The sequence below is a fragment of the Bos grunniens genome, chromosome 24, assembly GCF_055505025.1.
Source record: "Bos grunniens cultivar Pamir isolate PY7600 chromosome 24, Bosgru_T2T1.0, whole genome shotgun sequence".
NCBI classification, from domain to species: domain Eukaryota; kingdom Metazoa; phylum Chordata; class Mammalia; order Artiodactyla; family Bovidae; genus Bos; species Bos grunniens.
Window position 1 is genome coordinate 56,285,001 of NC_141188.1, and position 22,519 is coordinate 56,307,519.

At 38.8% G+C, this 22,519-nt stretch overlaps 1 protein-coding gene and 1 long non-coding RNA gene across 49 annotated transcripts in view; one reads left to right on the forward strand and one right to left on the reverse strand.

Annotated features, from left to right (window-relative positions):
* The window catches only part of LOC147346320 (uncharacterized), a 14,060-nt gene extending 1,360 nt beyond the window's left edge, over positions 1–12,700 (forward strand). For 3 of the 7 annotated variants that reach the window (XR_015154100.1, XR_015154102.1, XR_015154101.1), the window contains exons 3-4: positions 8,415–8,592; positions 8,837–9,685. This is a non-coding gene — a long non-coding RNA (uncharacterized LOC147346320). Of the gene's footprint in view, positions 1–8,414; positions 8,593–8,766; positions 9,686–10,785 lie in introns of those variants that run through there. The other 4 variants (XR_015154106.1, XR_015154105.1, XR_015154103.1 and 1 more) reach the window with 4 other exon arrangements.
* TCF4 (transcription factor 4) overlaps positions 1–22,519 on the reverse strand; it is a 381,881-nt gene that overhangs the window by 106,073 nt on the left and 253,289 nt on the right. The window lies entirely within an intron of this gene.

Here is a 22,519-nt window from a genome sequence, read left to right on the forward strand (position 1 = left end):
TAAATCATTTGCATATGCCGAAGCAAATGCCACCCGAGCATACATCTATTCTCAAGAATCAACTTTAATAATTCAGAGCACCTATTTCCTTACAACTCAATGCGGTAACCAAGCACATGCAGTATTAATATACAACTGCGGGGATTGCGGTGTCGGTTCGGAAGAGCACAGCCTTGGCTGAGGCTGGAAAGTTTCCCCCACGCTGTAAAATAAACACACACACATCCACACGCACACATATAGCGAAGGCCCAGAGGTTTGTCTAACTCACTCGCTCTGAATTTATTCAGAAGGTCCCCAGAGGTTTGTGTAAACAGTACTTGAATTATAATCACACATTTCATTCAAATTTCATGCTTTGAGGATTTTTTCCTCATTAGAACAGTTAGTTGTCAATCTGACAGGATCACATTTGTAACCTTTAAACCACCCTCAGTGTTTCATACAGAAGGCCAAGGTACCCACCTACCAAAGGACAGCGTGCAAAAAACCACGGCTTAGAAAAGAGACTAGGATTTACAGGGAGATAAGTTGGGTTTTATTTGGGGTCGATGTTCCTTTGTTGCTTCTCATAAAGACCCCTTATTTAGAAGCCTGTTTCTGGATCCTACCTAACTTTTCAAAGGTGGACTGCTAGAAAGATTTCTTAACTATTTTGATATACAACCATTCTGTTTCACCTACATCACATGGCTTTTCCTGCACATTTGCTAACATATATATGCCTTTTTATTAATTCTGTAAGTATAAATGATATTTTCATACTTTCAGAAGCCACAACTAACATTATTAAAATTGACGCTCTCGTTGCTTTTAAATATACTGTTAAACATGTACATATTTTTAATCTGTAAGGTGAAAGAGATTTTTAAACCCTGACAAATCAGCACACGGGGCTCAAAACAATTAAAATGGGACTAGAGCACTAAGCTTCCTGGCTTCGTTAACTAATGAAAAAGGGTCTGAAATTTCAAAAGTACAAATTTGCAGTGATTAATAAAGATACTTGCTGAAAAGGTGACCTATGCATTATAACCAGTGAGACACCATGTATTATCCTCCAGTGATGTTATAGTTTTGGCCAGCTGACCTCAGAATATTATTTCAATCAGAACTCAAGTTAGTGGCTTGTCAACTGAGACACTTCTGGGAACTCAAGACTTTGAAGTTTTCCTAAGTGACAGAAGTATAACCTATGATAAATTTTTAGTGTGCTGCGTGGGGCGTTAGCACAGATGTATAGAAACAGCTGAAGCTGTATGCATAAATCCATGTGTTTCATAATAATTTTATAAGAAGTCTTTAATTGTAACAACCAGTTTTTAAGGCACCTGACCTGGTCAGTTGTTTCTTTCATCAGGATAAAATTGGGTGCTACCTAACTAGCAGTAGCTAGATAGAGTCCCTTTTTATCACCAAAAGGACGGGGAATGGAGGTCAGCCACTCCAAACAGTAAGTCACCAAGCTCTCGGATGGTTGGCTGCAAACAGTCCTACCCCAGAGGACACCAGGGGTAGGCAGTGTGCCCAAGTGTTTTCTCTGCCACTTTTGGGAAAAAAATTCTTACCGGTAAAATTATTGCTTAGAATATTGATCACCTAAAGTACATCCATATTATTCTTAACTTCTCTAAAGTTTACCGTTCTTTTGTGATTTTCCAAAAACTCCTTGACAGACATATTTGGGATGAAGGGGAACTGGGGACACATACGTAGAGCTGTCACAGAAATTTTGAGGATACCTCACCAGAACTTGCCATGCATGTGTGCGGTTTCACCTACATAGCAGACCTGCAGTAAAAACTTGCTGAATGAATGAATAAATGACTGCATCAAAAAACAAGTAAATATTCTAAACCACTTGAGTGCAGAGTCTGGGATTTCTGTATTCATTCAGTTTCCAAACAACGATTTATCCATTCCCAACTTCGCCTTGAGCCCCATTGCGGCATGTGCTCTTAGTAAAATGTAAAAATAGGACTAAAGGCTGTAGGGACAGTCATACATGTATTAAAGAATCAATCAGAAAACAAACTATTATGAAGAGGCTAAGGAACTGAACTATTCACTCCCAATCACAGATCTCATTAAATTCTGCCTTTTTTTCTGAATAATGACTGCAACATTACACCGTTACTGCAAAGTTCAAATAAACCAAAACACACACATACATGTACCCTGCAGACTGCCTGGAATCAGGCAGGTACTTAACAGATGACATGAATGAATGAATGAATGATGAATGTATGAACAAAATGTCATTTTCCCCCCAAAATATAACTTGTTAGAACTTGTATAACTCCATGTTTCTAAGTCATTGAACACTCATTTTTTTCCATATACTTGCTTGCTTCTACAATGCTATTCTTTTTTGCCTAGTACAGCTGAATTAGCTAAACATAATATCCCAAGGATAATAGAGATATTCATCAACATACAGGATTACATAATACCACGGGAACAAGCAAACCTATAAAGAAAATGACCACCTTTAGGTAAATATCTACCCCATCAAAAAACTGATAAGACAACTAACACATCTATGTGCAGTGCTCGCTCACTCAGTCATGTCTGACTCTGCGACTCCAAGGACTGTAGCCTGCTAGGCTCCTCTGTCTATGGGATTCTCCAGGCAAGAATACCAGAGTGGGTTGCTATGCCCTTCTCCAGGGAATCTTCCCAACCCAGGGACTGAACTTGTATCTCTTACATCTCTTGCATTGGCAGGTGGTTCTTCACCACTAGCTCCACCTGGGAAGACCCTTCAACATGTCATCATTATAAAAATATTATAACTTATTTTATTTTGGAAAATTTTTTATACTGGAGTGGGTTGCCATGCCCTCCTCCAGGGGATTTTCCCAACCCAGGGATTGAAGCCAGGTCTCCTGCATTGTAGGCGGATTCTTTACCGTCTGAGCCATCAAGGAAGCCCAATACATGTATACTGATAAACAATTTAAATAGCATCCAAGTACCTACTCTGCACTAGTTTCATCTTTATGACTAGTTCCCTGTGACAGGTATCACACCATTCCTACTTTAAAGACAGAATTAAGGCACAGTCTGGGATGACATTTCATAGATCATAAAGCTATAAAATCCCCAGGACTTAAACTTGAGGGCCAGACACGTCTGTATAAGAATCACTGCCTTGCTCCCCTGCAGCAGTGTGGCAGGGGCCAGGTCATATCACGAGTCTGAGTTTTAGTTTCTTCCTCTTAACACAGAGCTTCTTTTGAGGCATAAATGAGGGACACCTCGCTCAGTGTATCGGGGCCTGTTATAAATGAGAGTGGATTCCCTTGTTCTTCGTCTACTCTTTCCTCTGTGCTAGAGTTCCTTAAAGAGCAGTGAGCAAACAGCCTCCACCCAAAACAGGCAGTCTCAGAAGTCAACTAATACGGACAAAAAAATTTTAAAAATATAGGACCATGCTAAACTCTTTACTACTAAGCAATCAAATCACATTACTGGTGTGAGAAGCATGTGTGCACAGTTAGGTACTTAAAAAACATATTTTCTGTTGATGAAATCAGTGTCAGAATCTATGTTCTCATAATTAAACATAAATGAATGATAAATTTTGCCAAGTCAGTATCTGGGCTGTACCTATTCACTGAAGACAGGAGGTATTACTGAATTTAAGTTATTCAGAAGCTAAACAACTGGACTTTTTTTGGTCTCCAGTAGGAGTCACTATAAACAAGACATTTAATTCATAAGTTAATGTTAGTGTTGAGTTAGTAAATAGATATACATGGATTGTTATAAAACTTTTTAATAAATGCTGATAGCTTATACCTAAAAAAGGGTGGGTGTTTAAAAACCAACTTAAACTGCAGTGACAAAAATCCACTTCATCAAAGATGTAATTATCCAAAGGAGGATGCAGACACACATGTACACACACGGACACGCAGAGTAAGAAGAAGGTTTTCTGATGACCGTAAGGCGAGACAGCCTTGCAGGGAACACCAACAAACTGCCTGTGTGGACATTTCTCTACTTCATTGTATTGACATCTTTAGAATGTAAAATAACCATGTCTGCTAATAAGTGAGGGAGCTTGACTACTTTAAAAAAACTATTTCCCTCATTTGGAATTCCAATTATCTCAAACTTTTTTTTTTTTGGCCAAATACACATTTATCTGGAGAAAATACTTATCTCACATAAATATACTTGTCACATAATTATAAAAATATTTCTTGGAAGTCTGTATTGCATGAAGAACTGAGATAAAGCACAAATCATGTCGGTCGACTCTGGGGCCAAAACTTATTCTCTTAGCACCACTTAAGGACTATTACAGGTACAATAGTTTTAACTATTTGTATAGTTTAAAGGTAGCCAGGTTTAGTTTGGAGGAGAGTTTTATCACAGAAGATTCTCAAAGTAACACAGACTGCGAAAACGAAAGCCTATCTGTGGCTTCATCAGAGTCTTCCTATTGTTATCTTAAACTGGCTACTTTTATATGGCTTGGGTTCATAAGCAGACATCCAAATGGTTTACCACATGATCAAGTATTTACTCTTTTCCTGGCCGGTCAGATAGCTTGTAGGCATATTGACAGCTAAACCATGTGGACTAATTTGTCTTTTGTTCCATAAATATTCATCTTCCACCTTTCTGTGGCAGTATTTCTCTTCAGAAGAAAGAGGAGGTTTCTCACTTTGCTTTAGATGTATTATAAAAACTCACAGACATATATTGTTTTGGTGACATGCAGTAGTATGCAAAATAAATGCAAAACACTTTCTAACATTCTTGCATGCCGTTAGATCTGGTTAGACTCATTTTCCCACTTTTTCACATTTTTCTCATTTCTATGGTAAAGAATACAATGAGTATGTCATTACCCATATGAACATGACATCTCAACAAGCCAGAGATATAAAACAGCACTACCCTTCAGACTGGGAAGCAAGTGTCTAATGTCATGTATGGTACAGTAGGGTGAAATCTACTCAGTGGCGACACCAGAATATGTAGATTCTCATGTTGAACTGCATTTGGAACTGCAACACTAGAGTCTAACTGAAGTTCACTTCTTCCTTCCTCAATTTCATGCAAAGATCTGTCATTGCAAAAGTCATACGTTGATCTACTACTAAAACCTCTCAAATACTAAATGAAATTAGAAAACAATAGTGCAATTGACACTTTTGATGACTAAAGGAGATCTTTTAGTTAAGGAGAAAAGACTTCATTGGGTTTCTTATTTTTTCCTCAGGACATCAGTCTCTCCCCTCTGGGATAAGTGGAATTTTTTCTTTGGGGAAAAAATTCCTTTATCCTAACCCAGTATGATCCATAGCCAGTCTCCAAGTTTGATACAAAAAACAAACCATTTCTATTTTGGTACAATGAGGAAGCATCACAGTGGACAATATAAAAACAGAGATGGAGGAAGCTGACTCAGATTGCTGCACTTCCTAGATGAGAAAGCGAGCGGGCTCACCACAATCACCTGAGTCAAGTGAAATAAGACGACAACTGTTTTTTCCGTCAAGTTGATGCACGTGTAAAAATGAATTCCCAAAAAGTTAAAGGGGAAATCCTGGGCATGTTTATTTGCCTGGATGAAGGATTCCATTTGAGAAATTTCTGACAAAATGGATTGATGAAGCAGACTGGAATCTCGGCACAGGATGTACACAATTTTTTAAAACATTGTGAATAAATACTGGGCTTCCCAAAGCGTTGCTCAATGATTAGAAGGAAATGTGATATCACAATGGAAATCATTTTCATTCTAAACAGAATAATTGTCTGGGGTTTGTTAATAAGCTCCTTTGGAGGTGGGAATTCTAACAACTTCCTGAAGTTTCCAACTGTTGACTACCTTTGCTTGATATCACTGATCACAGAAGAAAGAACTGCTGAGCAGAGAACAATTTTCAAATACTCTAATGGCTATTTCTGATAAGCACTCAGTAATCAAAGAGTAGGTAAAAAGAATGAAAAAAAAAAGGTTTTAAAAATGGAGGCAAATGACCATGTAAGAGTAGCATTCAATACATATCTGTTATTGAAATGACTATTTCAAATTACTGTTTTATAAAGTTTCTGCCTAAAAATATTCTTTTGAGTAACTGGGAATGAGCCCCTTGGAGCAAGAATTAATGGCATTTCAAGGCGAACGAGCAGTAGATTTTCTCTTAAGGCTGATCCTTAGCCTAAAGCCAGAGCTGATCACTGGTCCATTCTTGACCTAAATGTTGGGTTCTTTAACTCAAAATGACCTTGAATTCTAACTACTTAGTTTCAAAAACAAATGATCTCTTGCCTGTTAATCATACGCACTTAAACATCCACCCCACACATAAACACAGAAATGACCATGAAGAGTCATGTGAGATAAGTTTTGTACCATCATGCACTGAGACAAGTCCTTATAGCAAATTCCATGAGTAACCCCAAAAGAAATGGTTTTAAAAGGGATAAGGTGCAATAAAGGAAAATTCTGAGCTTCTAAGTAAATCGGAAATTCATAAGCTTTCACTGAACACAAACAGCATTAAAATTAGAACTGTTTGGCAAAAATCTGACACTGATACATTTTGGTTTCTAACATGCTGCTGCTGCTGCTAAGTCGCTTCAGTGGTGTCTGACTCTATGCGACCCCATAGACGGCAGCGCACCAGGCTCCCCGTCCCTGGGATTCTCCAGGCAAGAACACTGGAGTGGGTTGCCATTTCCTTCTCCAATGCGTGAAAGCGAAAAGTGAAAGTGAAGTCGCTCAGTCGTGTCTGACTCTTAGCGACCCCATGGACTGCAGCCCACCAGGCTCCTCTGTCCATGGGATTTTCCAGGCAAGAGTACTGGAGTGGGGCGCCATTGCCTTCTCCGTTCTAACATGAGGCCAACCAAATCAGGTATAGGTGAGGAGTGCCCCAAAGTTATACAGCAGTGATGATCGTATTTCCATTCATTTACAGCTGGGCAAAAACTGGCCTAAAAGGACATCTTCCTAGTCATGGCCAGCAGTAGTAGTAAATACTGCCAAATTGCCGAATCACGGTCCTCACAAACCAGAGGCATGAAAGTCCCCTCCATGTCTTTCACGTGTCTCCCAAAATGTCAGTCAGTTTTCTGCCTTCTTTGAAAGTGATTACCAAATGCATTTTGAGAATAAAACTACTTAAAATTTGCTTAATGCAAGTCAAAATCTTAAACAGGTCAACTTTCCCATCCTTACCTCCGGCCACTGATTGCCTCTTCTGCAGCGTGTAACATGTTCTCTAATACCTGCAAGCCATGTGTTTTTTGAGTTTTCTTTTTTAGGCCTTATATGTTTTGTGAGTGTATATGTGTGTGTGTGCTTAATTATGTCTGACTCTTGTGACCCCATGGGCTGTAGCCCACCAGCCTCCTCTGTGGGATTCCCCAGGTAAGAATACTGGAGTGGGTTGTCATTTCTTTTTCCAGGGGATCTTCCTGTCCTAGGGGTCAAATTTGCATTGCAGGTGGATTCTTTACTAACTGAGCCACCATAAATATGTGTTTTGTTTTTTTTTTAACAAATGGCAAATATTATTCAGCTTTGAAGGGTAAAGGCAGGTTCTCAGCAACGTAAATCAAGCCGGTGGTCAAGACAGATTTAGAATTCAGGTCTTCTATCATTCCACTTCTTATAATGTGCCATGCTTTGCCACTCATTAAAAAGCCCCTGTTCTCCCTTAACCTAGAATGTCCTTCCCTCTTTCTGATTGTGATAATCTTACCTATATATGAAGATAATTATTGTGAAACCTTTCTTTTAAAATTTAATTAAGCCACATTTTTATGGAGTCTAAGCACCGACCTACTCGACCACCTACATCAGTGCTAGTCTGTACGTCTGTGTGGTATGCCAGGAGCAGGAAATAGAATGAGAGCCCAAGGCTTGTCCACTTTGTGCATGGCCTGTGTCCTTCCAACTTGCTATGTTGACCAACTTATACTTTCCTCAATAAAAATAAGTACACTTAAAAAAATAAAAATTATTTGGCCCATAAGGCTTTCTCAGAGTTAAACATTTCTGTATTGAGTCATTCTTAGTATCATTACTAAATAAATGACAGTATTTTATGATAAATGATTTTGAACATAAAAAAGTTTAAAAAAATTTTAATTGTATTTTTGATTTTTTTAATGACTTCCAGATTTTTGTTTCTCCAAACAGGTATGTGGGGATGAGACCGCCATCCCCACTGCCTGTCATCCTGTCCTTATTAAAATAATGTGGAGGTCAAAAACCAAGGTTTTACTTTAAGTTCTGGCTTTATCTAAATCTCAGTTTCTTTAGAAGTAAATATGTTTCAAATAAATAAAGTGTTAAATTGTGATCATGACAATTTTTCCCCCAACTTAAAAATTCTGGGATTTATATTTTTATGATAATGAGATATCTCTGAATAATCAAGCCCTGAAGATACAGAGCTCGTCAAAAGTTGTTTCTGCAGTTGAACAAGCAAGAGCGCAACAACAAGGAAGAGATACACGGAGGATGTCAGAAACTCAACCGCACCTGTCACCGTTGTCTCCATCTGCCAGAGCTGTAACTCTCAGTCCTCCAGAATCAAGCTCTGTGGTCACTTCCAGGTAAGGACCATTCTAGAATGTATGGCTCTCCAGCAAAGTTTAATGTCATGAATTGTAGCTAAATAAATCATGCACCTACTTATTGCCCCCCAATACTGTAGATTTTTAAAGAGTAGAGATTATGACTTAAATGTCTTTGCCCTCCCCTATAACAGTGTTATCTGTACATAATAGGAGCACAAATCCATCTTTGCTCATTGAGTGAATGAGGACCAGAAAGAGATGTATTTCCTTCCTTCCACAGTGACAGAAACGATCAAGTCCAGGGTTGCCAGAGAAACACGTTACAGCCGCTGTAACTTCACTTTGAGAATACATCAAGTCTTCATGAAGTGGAAAAATGAGGGTATGATTAGACAAAAACGTTCATACAGAGCTACACCTACATTATACTGATAAAACACACGCACACACATGTAACCATGATGAACTGTTTCCCCAGTTTTCAAACGTTTTAATGACTGTGTTTTATTTCATGAGCCTGGCCTTTCCTTCACCTGGATTATAAACTGCTGAAGATTAGGGATGGACAAAGTTTTATTTGCTGGGTTGGCAGAGAGCATATTCACTTACACACACACTTCACAGAAGGGGGCTTGGAGGATCTAATTTGTCTTCCTTTCTCTTGTGTAGTGTGGCTATTTTCTCAGTGGAATAATTAATTGTGCCAACAATATGCCAAAGATATAAAAATGGATCCATGCATTGTCACTTCTTAGAGGTGATACTGTTACGCCCCCTCGGAGGTGCGATGCAGTCTCCTGTTTGTTTCATGTACTTGGTTTTTCTTGGCAAGTCCTCCTTAACTTATCTAACCTATATTCTACTTTAAAATGTCCTTTTATAAACATTTTCTTAGAGGGACGACATATCCTCTGAAGGCTAGACATTATTTCCTAAGGACGTGGAGGCAAACAAAGAAGCAGGTGCTTTCCATGTCATTTCCACATATTTAACTTTTTTTGTTGTCCTTTCCAACACATTCCATTTAACCAGATTTTAGACGACCAAAAAAAAAAAAAAAAACCTTCAAAGATGTTATTTTGTTATATTGTTAAAAATATGCTGATAAAGAAACTTGCCAACAGTTACAGTAAGTCTCAGAGTTGATTTCATCTTTCTACTATATATTGCCTTGTTACCAGGGCCTGTGTGATTACATCGATTGTTGAACTTTTAAGAGCCATAGTCTCTGTGTCTGTTAGTCCACAAGGTGAATCAGTGGTACTAGGCTCCTATGAAGCATCATGAAATGAACTCTTGCTTGGAAAACGACTTGTGGCCACTTGTCTACTTGCATAAACCTTCACACTAGCAGGAACTCTGGTGCACACTGCACTTTCCAGGAAGCCTGGCACTTAGTAGGTGTGCAGTAAACATCCGCTTAGTTTTTGAATTTGATACTTGAACAGATTCAAAGCTAAGTGGGTACACGATGATACAGAGTCATCAATCATTCCCCACACCTTCTGGCTGATGTCAGATGGGGAGTTACAGACCCCTCTTGACAATATGATAGAAATTATATTCTCTGTCTCCAGTTACATCTTTGAAGACTGGAATTCTGTTGATTAGAATCTTAAGAGAAAGGCACTAACATTTTGTAAAGACTGGTTTAAAATATACTTGAGATCTGGATACACATAAGTCATATCTTTTATGAAATAAGCTTATTTACATCTGATCTACCTAAAACTTTACTAAGTATATTCAGACAGTTAATTAATACACTTTTGATGTTCTTACTAAGATGAAAGTTTTTAGAAAGCATCTTCAAAAATACGTTATCACCTTACTTGTTTATACCTTTTAAAAAAAGTTTCGTAACTTAGTGATATCATCACAGACAGCTGGTAGCAATGCAACAGTTAATCTGTCGGGGTCTCCTTTTAAATTGCCAATTTTCAGATGTTTGGAAGGAAAATACTAGAATCTTAAATTTGCTACGCAGAGTTGTCTGCAGAGATGTAAATTTCATTTATCTCCCTCTTTATATACTTTTATTTCTGAAAAATTTTTTAAAGGCTAAGTCATTTTCAACCATACACTGCAGGAAATAGACCACTTTAATACTCAAGATGTTTTATCTTTATTATCTATGGCTTTTGCTGAAAAAAAAAACAAACCCCAAAAAACACCTCCACTCACCTCCACATATCCTAATATACCTTAATTTCTTTGAATCAAATGCAGGTGCTTCATTTTAAGTGGTGGTCCAATGACTGACATTTAAAACCCAAAAATCTTTGTAAGTGGCTGCAGTGCTTAATGTTGTTGGCATTCACGGCACTTGTGCCATGGGAGCAAACTGGGGCCATGCCATCCTACTGTGCAATACGTTTAATCCAAACTCTGTAATCGTCACTGTGATTATCCATTTTGTCGTCCTGAAGGCTGCAAGTTCCCAGGAAAGTTGGGATAGTGACTGCGCTTTGCTTTCCAGCGAAGACTGTTTCTGTGCTCTGTTGTTGAGTTGGGAGCACAGCTGTGCAAAGGAGTTTCAATGTACCAAAGGGTGGTCGGAGAATAATCAGCTCAAAACTTCACCTGATGAGTTCACAAGCCACAGACTACACAAAAAGTCTATGAAGTCCTCGAGCACCACGATCACTTACATGACTTTTAAACTGGATCTGCATCGAGCAGTAGTGATCGATGTTGACCTCAAAGATACTTTTTTGCCCTGATTTTACCCAATCTACATAGCCACGGACAAGGACTGAGCATACTTTCATTTTCCAGCAGTAACTAGCATGTTATTTGTGTTTCACAAGTGAAATGGTCAATGTAGGGACAGATCTTCAACTGCTCATTCAAATCAAACCATAATATTAAGAGCATTATCTTAAAAAAAAATAACGGCTTGATTTAGTAAAAACATTCTTAATAATAAAAACAATAAAACATCCTAAATCATACTCCACATACTTTAAACAGCCTGAAATAACTTTTATTAATAGTGTGTAAATCTTGTATTCATAATTGAGTCTTCATAGTAAATGGACTATTTAGGTATATTCTGATGAATTATCACAGGAGAAAGGTATCTGTCATTATTTCTAATCAAAATCTCCAAATACATATTTCCAAGATAAATCAAAATGGACCTTAATAAAAGGATTCAAAATCATGGGCTAAGACATCCAGCCTAGAGGAAAAAAAATCATTTCAGAAAAAAGGAAACAGTGTAAAAGCTCTTGGCTGCTTAAAATGAGTTTTAAATGAATGAAGGGGGTAGTGCCTGCACCCTTTTAAAAGTGGAAGTGCATACTTCAAAATAATAATTCAGAATTAATTAATGTAACTCTTACTAGTAACTTGACTTATCAAGTTGAATTCATAAATTATGACCTGGCTAACTCAGAATTAAAATGATTAACTGTTCAAAATAAACCACTGCCTGTTCTAGAAAACATCTTAAATCTTACCCTAGAGAAAAATTATTACTTCGTAACACCTTTCTTCAGGGGCAAAGAGGCACTCAGTTTCCATTGTCAAAAATATTCATTTAAATGGGTAATAGCCAAATATATACTGATGAATTATTCAGATCTTCTCAAACGTCGGGGTAAAAGGAAGATTTAGCAAACTGGTACTATATTTTCAGTTTAATTATAAAATAGATTCTTAGGAATTAAAAATAATGTCTTAGCAGCAGACTGAGGCCCAGATTTGGCCACTAAAGGCTGTGTGATGCTCTTGCTGCAAGACAAGAACAGGACAAACACAGCCTAGCGGAGTGTGCGGCCACAATGGTGGGACTTCCACCCAGGAAACCTGTCCTTAATGTATCCCGTCGTGTGCAGATTTGGCAAGAATCTCCAAACATCATTTACATACCATATGCCCTGAATTACCTAGGCACAATGGCTGTGGATAAATATGATGTTTCAGGTCTGTTTGCTTCCTTTTATAAGTTTTGCAGCTTTCATTTCATTTTTCTCTTTACTAAACAATTGAATGCAATCTTGTGTGCTGCATTTGAGTGTTTTGCTAAATCAATAAATAGTTCATTGTGCTTTGTGATTAGAAAAAAATGATCTGAGGTAGGCAACCAGGAGGTATTTATTCCTCCTAAGCAAAAATCAAATAAAGGAAATGAGCTCTTTATGCTTTGCACTCATTTTAACCCTCGTCTCCTTACCAGGCATAGAAATTCGAGGTATTCAACAATTAAATAGATAGAAATCAAACATTATGACTTCTGTGGAATGTATAAAATTGGTCAGCAAGTTTTCATGTTTAAAAGGGATCCCTGAAAACAGATTCTTGGTAATTCCTGTATCTGTTCACCTTATAATTAAAAGGCATTATTACTGCTTGTGCCTTAGTTTACCTCACTCCCAAGAATGGTATTATCACAAACTCAGTAATATATGTCCAGATTCTCACACTAAATTTAAAGTCAGGTTGATAAAAATGTATACTTAAACCAAAAAGATCAATAGCCTAAAAAAGGCTTGGAGCAGAACTACGTACATATTTTTTGTTGTATACTATAAATTTGACTGTATAAACTTCCAATTAAAAATGACATTCACACCATCATTTTTGATAGAATTTTGCACAGTAGGAATACTCATTAATGCAGGGTAATACAGTGTGATAAGCAGCTTAGACATCAAAATAGCAAAAAAAAAAAAAAAAAGACAGTTGGTCTACTCTTTACATGAGTAAAATGAAACTTAAAAAATTAGATACCTGAGGAATTAATTTAAAAGACCACTTATTGGCATATGTGTTTTTTTTAACTATGTCAAATCAAGAGCATCCATTGTCTAGTCAGTTTCTACTAAAGAGGTCTCACAAAAACACAAACTCATCCCATATTTGATGATAAAACATTAAATGCATTACAATATTCAAAATGAAATAAAATGTAACAAATAATTTTACTCATCCTACAAGTAGAGAGTGTGTATCTATATACATTTATATACTTATATATATATTTTTTTTATACTTATATATATTTAAATCATTTAATATGAGAATTTCTGAAATATCTGGATTCTTTTCAGCTTTGGTAAAAGAGGGGCAGAAGCCCATTAGCTACAAAGTGTGGGCACCTGGGTAATTTCTTGATCTTACACTGGAAAATACAAAGTGGTTATATAATTCTCAGTAAAGGGCAAAGGAGCGTGCATATACTAGAAGAGAAACAGGTAAAAGACAATCCAGTTATTTCAGGATCCTACAAAATAATCTGCTTTCTTCGGGGGGCAAGGAAAGAAAAGCTACCCCTTGAAGAGCAGCAACGAAAGGGTTAACAGACATATGCTGTATAATTAGGAGATGCATTAATGATTATGAATAGTAAATGATTTGGTGCAAAGAAAAAAAAATTTTAGTCAAAGGGACATGTACCTATCTTACATGTTTATTAGTAACTGTATATAACTAGAGAATTCTGCTATTAAGAATCTTGCATTATTGGTGTAAATACTTCCAAGGGTACATCAAATTGTAATCTTTCATACGACATCCATCAAACCAGGCTGGAGATTTTGACAAACATTAAACACAGTAAGGAGGCAATTATGTATGCATGATTTAATCTGCAACTAATTAATATGCAAATTTATTCATATGTTAGTTACTAAATTAAAAATGCAAAGAAGCCCTTATGGTGATTCTCGAAATTTTGCACAAACAGAACATTTAAAATGTAAGAAAAATGAAGTTTTTTAGAAACCTATAACACACTTTTAGTGTCTCCAGAACCTGTTGCATTAAGAAGACTCAAAAAAATGCGTGTTTAAATACTGGATAATAATTTAAAAGGTGTGCTAATTTTATGTGAGAATGTGGGAACAGAAAGGTTAATCAGAATTCTCTCGAACTCTTAAGAGATACACTCTAATTACCAGACAAATGGTATTCTATTTCTAAGCTTCCGACCCTGCTTTTAGGGTTGTCAAAAGTTGGTCATCTTACTGATATCTAGTACAAATAGTTAGGGGAATAAATAGTATAAGAAAGCAACTAGATATACTGAAAATTCCAGGGTAACTCGGAGCCCATTTGGTGCTCACTAAACACACAATTCACTCCTCAAGATGGCAACTCGCTCTTTTCGCCTTTGGGGAACAGCTCTTTGCAAACAGAGAAATCGGAGGAAAATCTTGAGGGAGCCTAGAAATTCTCCCCAACTCTCTTCCGAAAGAATCCTTCAAAGAAAATAATGCCACTAACCCAAGAGCCACCAAAAAACATAAGGTAATTTCCTCTGAATTCAATCTGGCTATTTCAGCCCTGCATTTTCCAGACAGTCCAAAACTGATTCGAATCTCTGATGGGAGAAGAGGGATGTGGAGTCGTGTGATTTAAAAATATCTTTGGATGTCTGCATACCGGGGAATATCCATTCAACTGCCTATTTTATCCTTTGGCACCACAGCCTTCTGCGAGCATCTGATTTCCCGGTGATTTCCTAGTGATCAGCAGCGAGATTTTGTGTGGATCACCTCTGATCTGATTACCTTTCGCATCCGAAGTCCGACGGGCCATGTATGCAGCTCCGGGAGCTGGCACTGGGAACAGCTGTAGTGGCCTCAAGAAATCAACGCAAGTCAACTGTATAAGGAAGCACAATAGATGCGTCTACAGCTCTTCCTAGGGCACTGAACTCTCACCCACGTTAGGGGAAAAAAAAAATCGCCATCAGTCTCATCGCTGCCAAGTGACACACAAAAAGGAAGTTAACCATTGGCTGTTACTTTTATTCACAGTCTGACTCTGATCTCCCAGCTTCCCTCAGCCCCTTCTGATGCCAAGCGGGCTACAGCTTGCCCATTTCATTTCGACCACGGCAGCCAAAAAAAGCACTGCCCCACGGTGCAGCGACAAGCAGTCTGTTTTGATATTAGTACCCCAGTATGCGCTGGGAGAGAGTCAGATGTCCCCAAACTATGTGGCCTCCCCCGAGGGACCCAGTCCCGGCCTTCCCTGGCCGCAGAGATGCTGAGCCCGCCACAAAGCCTCCGCTTTGAAGGCACCGGGGCAGGAAACGCACCCTCCGCGGGACGCAGACAGAAATGGCGGGGAGGGAAGACTCCTGCCCTCCAATCCCACACTCGTGTCTAACTGGAAATATTAACAGCCGCTCCCCACTGCCTGCCAGCCAGCAGACGGGAGCGCAAACTGAATTACGTAAGGAAAGGAGTCCTTTTCTTATGTAACTGAATCTTCATAGGGGCTAGGAAGGAAACATCAGATTTTCTTATTTTTCTCTCATGAAAGAGGTTGATGTGGGGGTTCAGAAGAATGGTTATTTTTTTCCCCACTAATTCTCAGAGAGGGAGGAAAATGGTAATAAAATCCTCCCTTTTGGTCCTGCAGACACTCTGCTCTCTCTGCTAAATGTACAGACTCTGAGTCTAACCTGGTTTAACCCGGAATGCACCTGGGATTTCTCATTCTCTCCAGCCTCAATACATCATGCTTTTTAAGGTCTGCAGTGAGGCAGCCTCAGGTTGAGGGGCTTCATTCCTGGGTATTTCAGGAATCTGAGAGGAACCCGAGGCATTTTTAATTTGTACAGGTGACTCAATTTTGGTTGTGACCAGAACTGAACATAAAGCTTTTAAAAAAGCCTCAATGTACACATTTATGCATTCATTACACAGTGTTAAATCTAATTTGTTCTTTTTACTGTCACAGGAAGCACATGTTTAAAGCAATCTGTTTCCTCATGTGAATGCTTTCCTGTCTGTTTAAAAAAAAATTGCGACACACTTTACCCTGAGTAACCAAGAGGTGATCATAAATATCCCTAAATAGCATTAAACAGATATGAAAGACATTAACACTTTCAGAATGCCAAAGTAGTATTAAAAAAAAAAAATTCTAACAGATGCTCCTAGGTCAAAAAGTGAAATGTGTGTTTCCTGAAAAAACACTCTCATCAGAATCATAAATGAACTGTGAGAAGAGGAGTGAGGTGTTGCTGAACAAACCAGGATCCTTTTGGTGAGGAACTCAGCAACCCATTGCCAAAGTGCACTTGCCATAAAAAGCCCAAACTGAGGTGGAAGTTTGATGAAAACCAATATCCTCTGCAATCCACAAGGTGGCAACGAGTACAACTGAGGGGCGACCTGGTGGGGTCTCTCCCACTTCCCAGAGAAAGGTTCTGTCTCTGGAAACCGAAGCGTTATCTCTGCTCCGGGAAACCAGGAAGAGGTCTGGCCCAAAGGGACCTTTCCTGCAGTGCGGTACGTGGGGCCTGGCTTTGCTGGACATTGAAGTTGGCTGGGAAGAGATGTTTGTCGTGAAGTGTATCGGTCATCTCTCTCTCCTCTATCCCCTTTAGCAGATTTTCCCCCCCACTTTAAATGCAAGAATTCAAGAATCAGCCCTTAGAAAAAAACTGTTCTAGGTTTCCCACAGCTCACAAGAAAAAATACTGCCCCCCTCTTCCAGCCAAAGGAATTCAACAACGGCATTGAGAAAAAACACATTACTAGGCAGCAAAGGGCAGAATCCCCCAATTCTTTGACTTTTCCAGAAAACATCTGTATAAATAATCCTGCGTATTGTTACAAATGGACCTAAACAGTCCTAAACAAATGGAACTCTGTTTTACTTTAGAAGAGAAACAAGCTGCCACGCACACCCACCTAGTCAAGGCACCTCCGTCTTCTCAGATGAAGTCAGAACCCCCGGCCTGACTTTTTATGAGTGCCACCACCAGCTCTACAAAGGGAGAGCAGGGGCATCACTTGGGAGCCCTGCTTCTGGTCGCTTGCAGGATGACGCTGATGGAATAAGAAATAAGAAGTATGTATCTCCTTATCACTTAGAGGCAGGGCTGATTTAGGCATAAACAAATTACTGGCAGAGAGAATCATGTTATGAAGACTCTGTCATCTTGGCCTAACGTCCTCTTCTAAAAGGGAAAAGATGGGGAACATCCTTCCAACACAAACTTCGCAGAGCAATTTAGTCGATGACTAAAAAGGCTGACGAGGTGTCTCTGACTGATGGATACCATTGTAAGGACAAAGAGATAGAGAAAGTGCTCGGAGTAGTTCCTCAATTCAGAAAAAGCAAGTGGTCTCCATTAGCCAGAATTTTTCTGAATGCACTTGAGACACTGGCCTCAGTTTCCAGTTAACGTTCAGGAGGCTGCATGTTAAAAATCTGCTCTAGCGCAGGACGAATTGGGAGGCTGGGACTGACATATATACACTACTCTGTCTAAAATAGGTGACTCATGGGAACAGACTGCATAGCACAGGGCACTCTACTCAGTGCTTTGGGGTGACCTAAATGGGAAAGAAATAGGAAAAGTGGGGATGCATGTATACATACAGCTGATTCACTCTGCACAGAAGAAACTAACACGACATGGTAAAGCAACTCGAGTCCAATAAAACATTTTAAAAAGAAAAACAGAAAAAAAAACCAAAAAACTTCTTTAGTGTCCGAAGAAAGGCAGTTACTCTGTTGCTGACAATGCATTGCCAGGGCTTATCATGAATATCATTTGCTGTCATAATTTCTAGATACCTACAATGCATCAAGCATATGCTAAGCACATTATATAGCATATGCTAAGCACATTATATATATATATATATCGTGATATATATTTATCACGATATCCTTAGGAGGGACGTATCTTTTCCCCATTTTCCAGGGAAAGAGTCAAGAATGACATCATATGTCCAAAGCCAGGTAGCTAGTCACTGGCACAATCAACTAAAAAAAACCAGGTGATCAGATTCCATGCTCTTAACCAGCAGATGATACTGTTTCTAGTAGAGATATCCTATCCTGGCATATCTGGATATTCTAGCGGATATGCCTGGGCCAAAGCTGTGCATTATAACCAGTGACTTAAGAGGTACTGAGGGTCATTCTACAATGAGATGAAACTTGTGAATATTCAATTTATTCCAGATCGTCAAATATTTGCTAAATGAGACAGGCTGCACAAAGTTTCCAGTCCACAAAGTGTTCCAAACAGCTACAGCCTCATGAATAAGGACACAGACAGAAACCTCAAGGGCAGACTGCCAAGGTGACTATCCCAGCTCTGCCACATACTGGCTGTGTGACCTTGGGCATGTTTCTTCACCTCTCTGTGCCTCTATTCTTTTATCCCCAAATAAATAGTAGCACCCATCTCATTGAATCTGTGAAGGAATAAATGATTTAACAGATGCAAAGTGCTCAGTGTCTGGTGCAGAATAAACACCAGGTCAAGGGTCTGCTCCCAGTACACCAACATCAGCTCATGCAGCAACCCTAACCTCTGTCTATTTTGGAGACCACAAAACAGGCTTGCGACCTAACCAAGGCCACTAAGTGAGTAAGGAGAGGACGTGAGACACTAAAGTAGGAAGATTTCTAGTGGCGTTTGTCTGCACATGACTCTACCACTTTTATTACCATATTCATTCAGTGGAAATATATTTCTAAGTAATATGCAGAAAGCAATGAGTTGAGTTTCTATGGGACAAAAAAGATGTACGCAAAACAAAAAAGACCTTTACCCTCTCCAAGGTGGTTACAGGTGAGTAAGGGGATTCCGCTGTTCCATAAAAAAGCCTAAAGGACAAAACATCCCGGTATGACACTGTGTGACTGCATTTCTTGAATGTACAACTTTCTCAAAAGGCCAGACTTTCTGCTCTTTTTAAAATGCTAAGGCCATTCCCCAAATTGGGCAGTGCGCGACATTACACTGAGCATCTCCCTAAACACCAAGGACCTTAGTTGTGAAGCTTCGCAATTTAGATAAAGCCTACACTGAAGAGAAAGAACTGTTCAACAACACATGGCATGTCTGGCTTTTAGCTTAGTTGTGGAAATGCTCTGAATAAGTATAAATGAAGGAAGAAGTGAATGAAGCAATGAATGAATGGATGAAAACTTCTAAAAATGACTTTTCCCCTCCCACCCGGGTGCTCCCAGTTTATTATAGGGTTCCGCTTAACAGCTAGATTGCTGATGTAATTTATTAAAGGGAAAACAAAATAGTATTGTTTCTAAAATACTTACTGGGGTTTGAATTTTCTAATTCCAACTGTATCTGTCCATAATAAATATGTTTGATTCTGTTCTCTTTTGCCCAGCACTAGCAACTAAGCTACAGATTATATGTGACAACATCTTATACACTTAAAAATAAAATTGACATAAAGGCATTCTATGAGGACTCCCTAGGTTTTGCCACTGAAATTTCACTCACGAAGCACAGGCCTTACTATTAAACAAAATGTAAGTGGCAGAATGTGTATCTGTTTATTATACAACAATACTTTCAAACAGTGTAACAGTTATAGAAATAGGTTTATTTCCTATTTAGCTTCAAGGTTGAAAACATTCAAACTGATTCAACAAGTTTCCATCACCAGGCCATGAATATTCTTTTAAACTCTCAGCTTCAGGAGAAATGACACACGAGTTAAGTACTGTTGCATTCTTAAACAAATTTTATTTTTATCTCCTCTGCTAACATCTCAAGCTATTACACTTTCTTATCATAAAGCCCAATTTTTATAGTCCACTTATTATTGAATTATTTTGCACTTCAAATTCGTTTCATAATGAGCAAGCCAGAAAATATTATTGTACTCTGGGCTTATACACCTGAGCACCTGTGAAACAGCCGTATTCCCCAAACAGGGTTACTCAAAAACATTACCGCCAAGAATCAGCCACCTACTTGAAACTGCCTTCTCATAGCAGCTAATGATATAATGATATACTGTGCCAATCGGTAGAATGAAAGCCATTACAATATTATTAGAAGTATAATCCAGGAGGCATATTTAGAATGATATGGGCTGGGAGGGAGGAAGCTGCTGGAGACAGTTAGGAACTCTGTCTCAGATGATATCAAAATAATTGTTCCAAAATAGCATTATTCTAAAATCCCTGGATGGGAACAGCAGTGGAGACTGACAGGTCTTGTATGTGCGTGGAAGGCAGGTACCACAAGAGTCGTTTTTCTGAGAAAACCTGAGTCTTTCTAACAGGAGCCCATGTTTCACAAAGGACATGCTCTTTCATCACCAGGGCTGAAAAATACAACTGACAGAGGAAAACACACCAAAATTTCCCCTTTATACTTGGCCACGAAGGGAGCTGCACAATACAACGTCCCCATTCTTCTGTGACACGGAGCACTCAAAATAAACGCAGTGAAACGTAACGCATGCACAGACCCTCCTCTGATTACTCCAGAAGTAAACGCTTATGGATCAAGTTTCAGCCCTAGCAGGGTGTTTTTGATTAATTCCTCCGATGACAAAATTAGACTCGAAAGACAATAGTGGGTGTCTCTGAAGCACGGAAATGGAATTCTTAAAAGATTCTATTCAAAATCCCATTTGCACATTCTCTCGGAATTCAAATGGGTATTTCTCCCTAAAACTTAAAATCATCCTTATTTCCAACCCTGAAATTTTCCACACTGCAGACTCTTCTGCACTACCTGCATTTCTCTGAAGAGGGAGTAGAGGCTCTAGAAAAGCAGAAACTCCACCAGCTCTGCACCTACGCCACCGCAGCAGCCAAAAACCCGAAACACCCAGAACCACTCACAGGCTGCTGTTCCGAGATAAAGTAACGGAGTAGTACAATTACAGACTCTGCACCGAATTTTAAGAAAAGCTCCCATTCCTTTGAAAATGAACATGTTTGTGTTCACACACACACACCCCGGGACAGTGAAGACCAAGGCTAAGAATCTCATGCTGTTGCTTTGAAACGCAACTTTATGTTCAGTGTAAGAATTCAGTGCAATTTGTGAAAAAAAATAAAACAACACAGCAAGTGTCTGTCAACAGCCTGACACAATCTAACCTGCCTTAAGAAAATAAAACTTCACTATGTTTAAAGAGACTCTTTACACCTTTTAGGACTGTTGCTACGTATTTGTTCTAAGAGCATCTTATTTAAAATCTTCCAAATTCAATCTGACTTTCATTCACAACTTTCAAACAAAAAACTTAGAATTGCTTGAAGACAAGAAGACACACCTTGAAAAAGCAGAGTTGTCAGTAATTGGTGGTGAGCGTGGGGAGGCGCAGAAAGAGAAAACTTCTCAATGTTAGAAAATCAACAAATGTTTCAGTCGAGGAAATATTAAAAGTTTAAAAGATGATGCTCAACCGAATATTAAGCCAAGCATCTCTATTATTCCACAAACATAAAATAAAGGTACTTGAGCCAGATTCTGCAGAACCAGTTTCTATAATTTCCAAACACACGCAAGCCTGTCATAATTCTCTCTCTAGCCTCTCCAGCAGCCTTACAGTTGTTTCTTAACTTCTTAATAATTAAACCACTCAGAGGAAGCCCAAGACTTCACTGCAAAATATACTCTTCAGTGAAGGTGATAACATAAGGTTAGAAATAACAGTTGCCTGAAATGTATTTCTTTTTTTTCAGCAAATGAGTCCAGGTCTACACTGAACGCTATGGTTCCAGGTCTACACTGAACGCTATGGTTCCAGTTGTTGAAATTTCAACAGAAATCTAAGTGGGTGAAATACTGAAAACTTGGTTAAAAAAGAAAAACAGACGAAGGAGGGAGGGGAGGCGCACCACAGGAGCCACCTGAGCAGTGCTTGCTCAGTGGGATGATCACGTAAAGGGGGCTGACAAGGCAGCTCCATGGCGGAGAGAGCTGATGGCTGTGTCTTGTGAGTCTTTCAAGCACACATCCTTATCATCTGTAAGGATAACCCGAACAGAGATCAGAAGTGCACAAACCTTTCACCCACAGTTAACTAAAGTTTTTCTTCTCCCTTACATTTCTTCTCACTTTATATTTAAGATACACACACATGAGAAGACACCTTTAAAAAGGCGAATTTAAAAGGAGCAGAATTGGATTTCAAGACAAGGACGGCAGTGGAAGAGAATCCTTATGATTCTGAAATTCCAAACAAAAATACATAAATCTTTG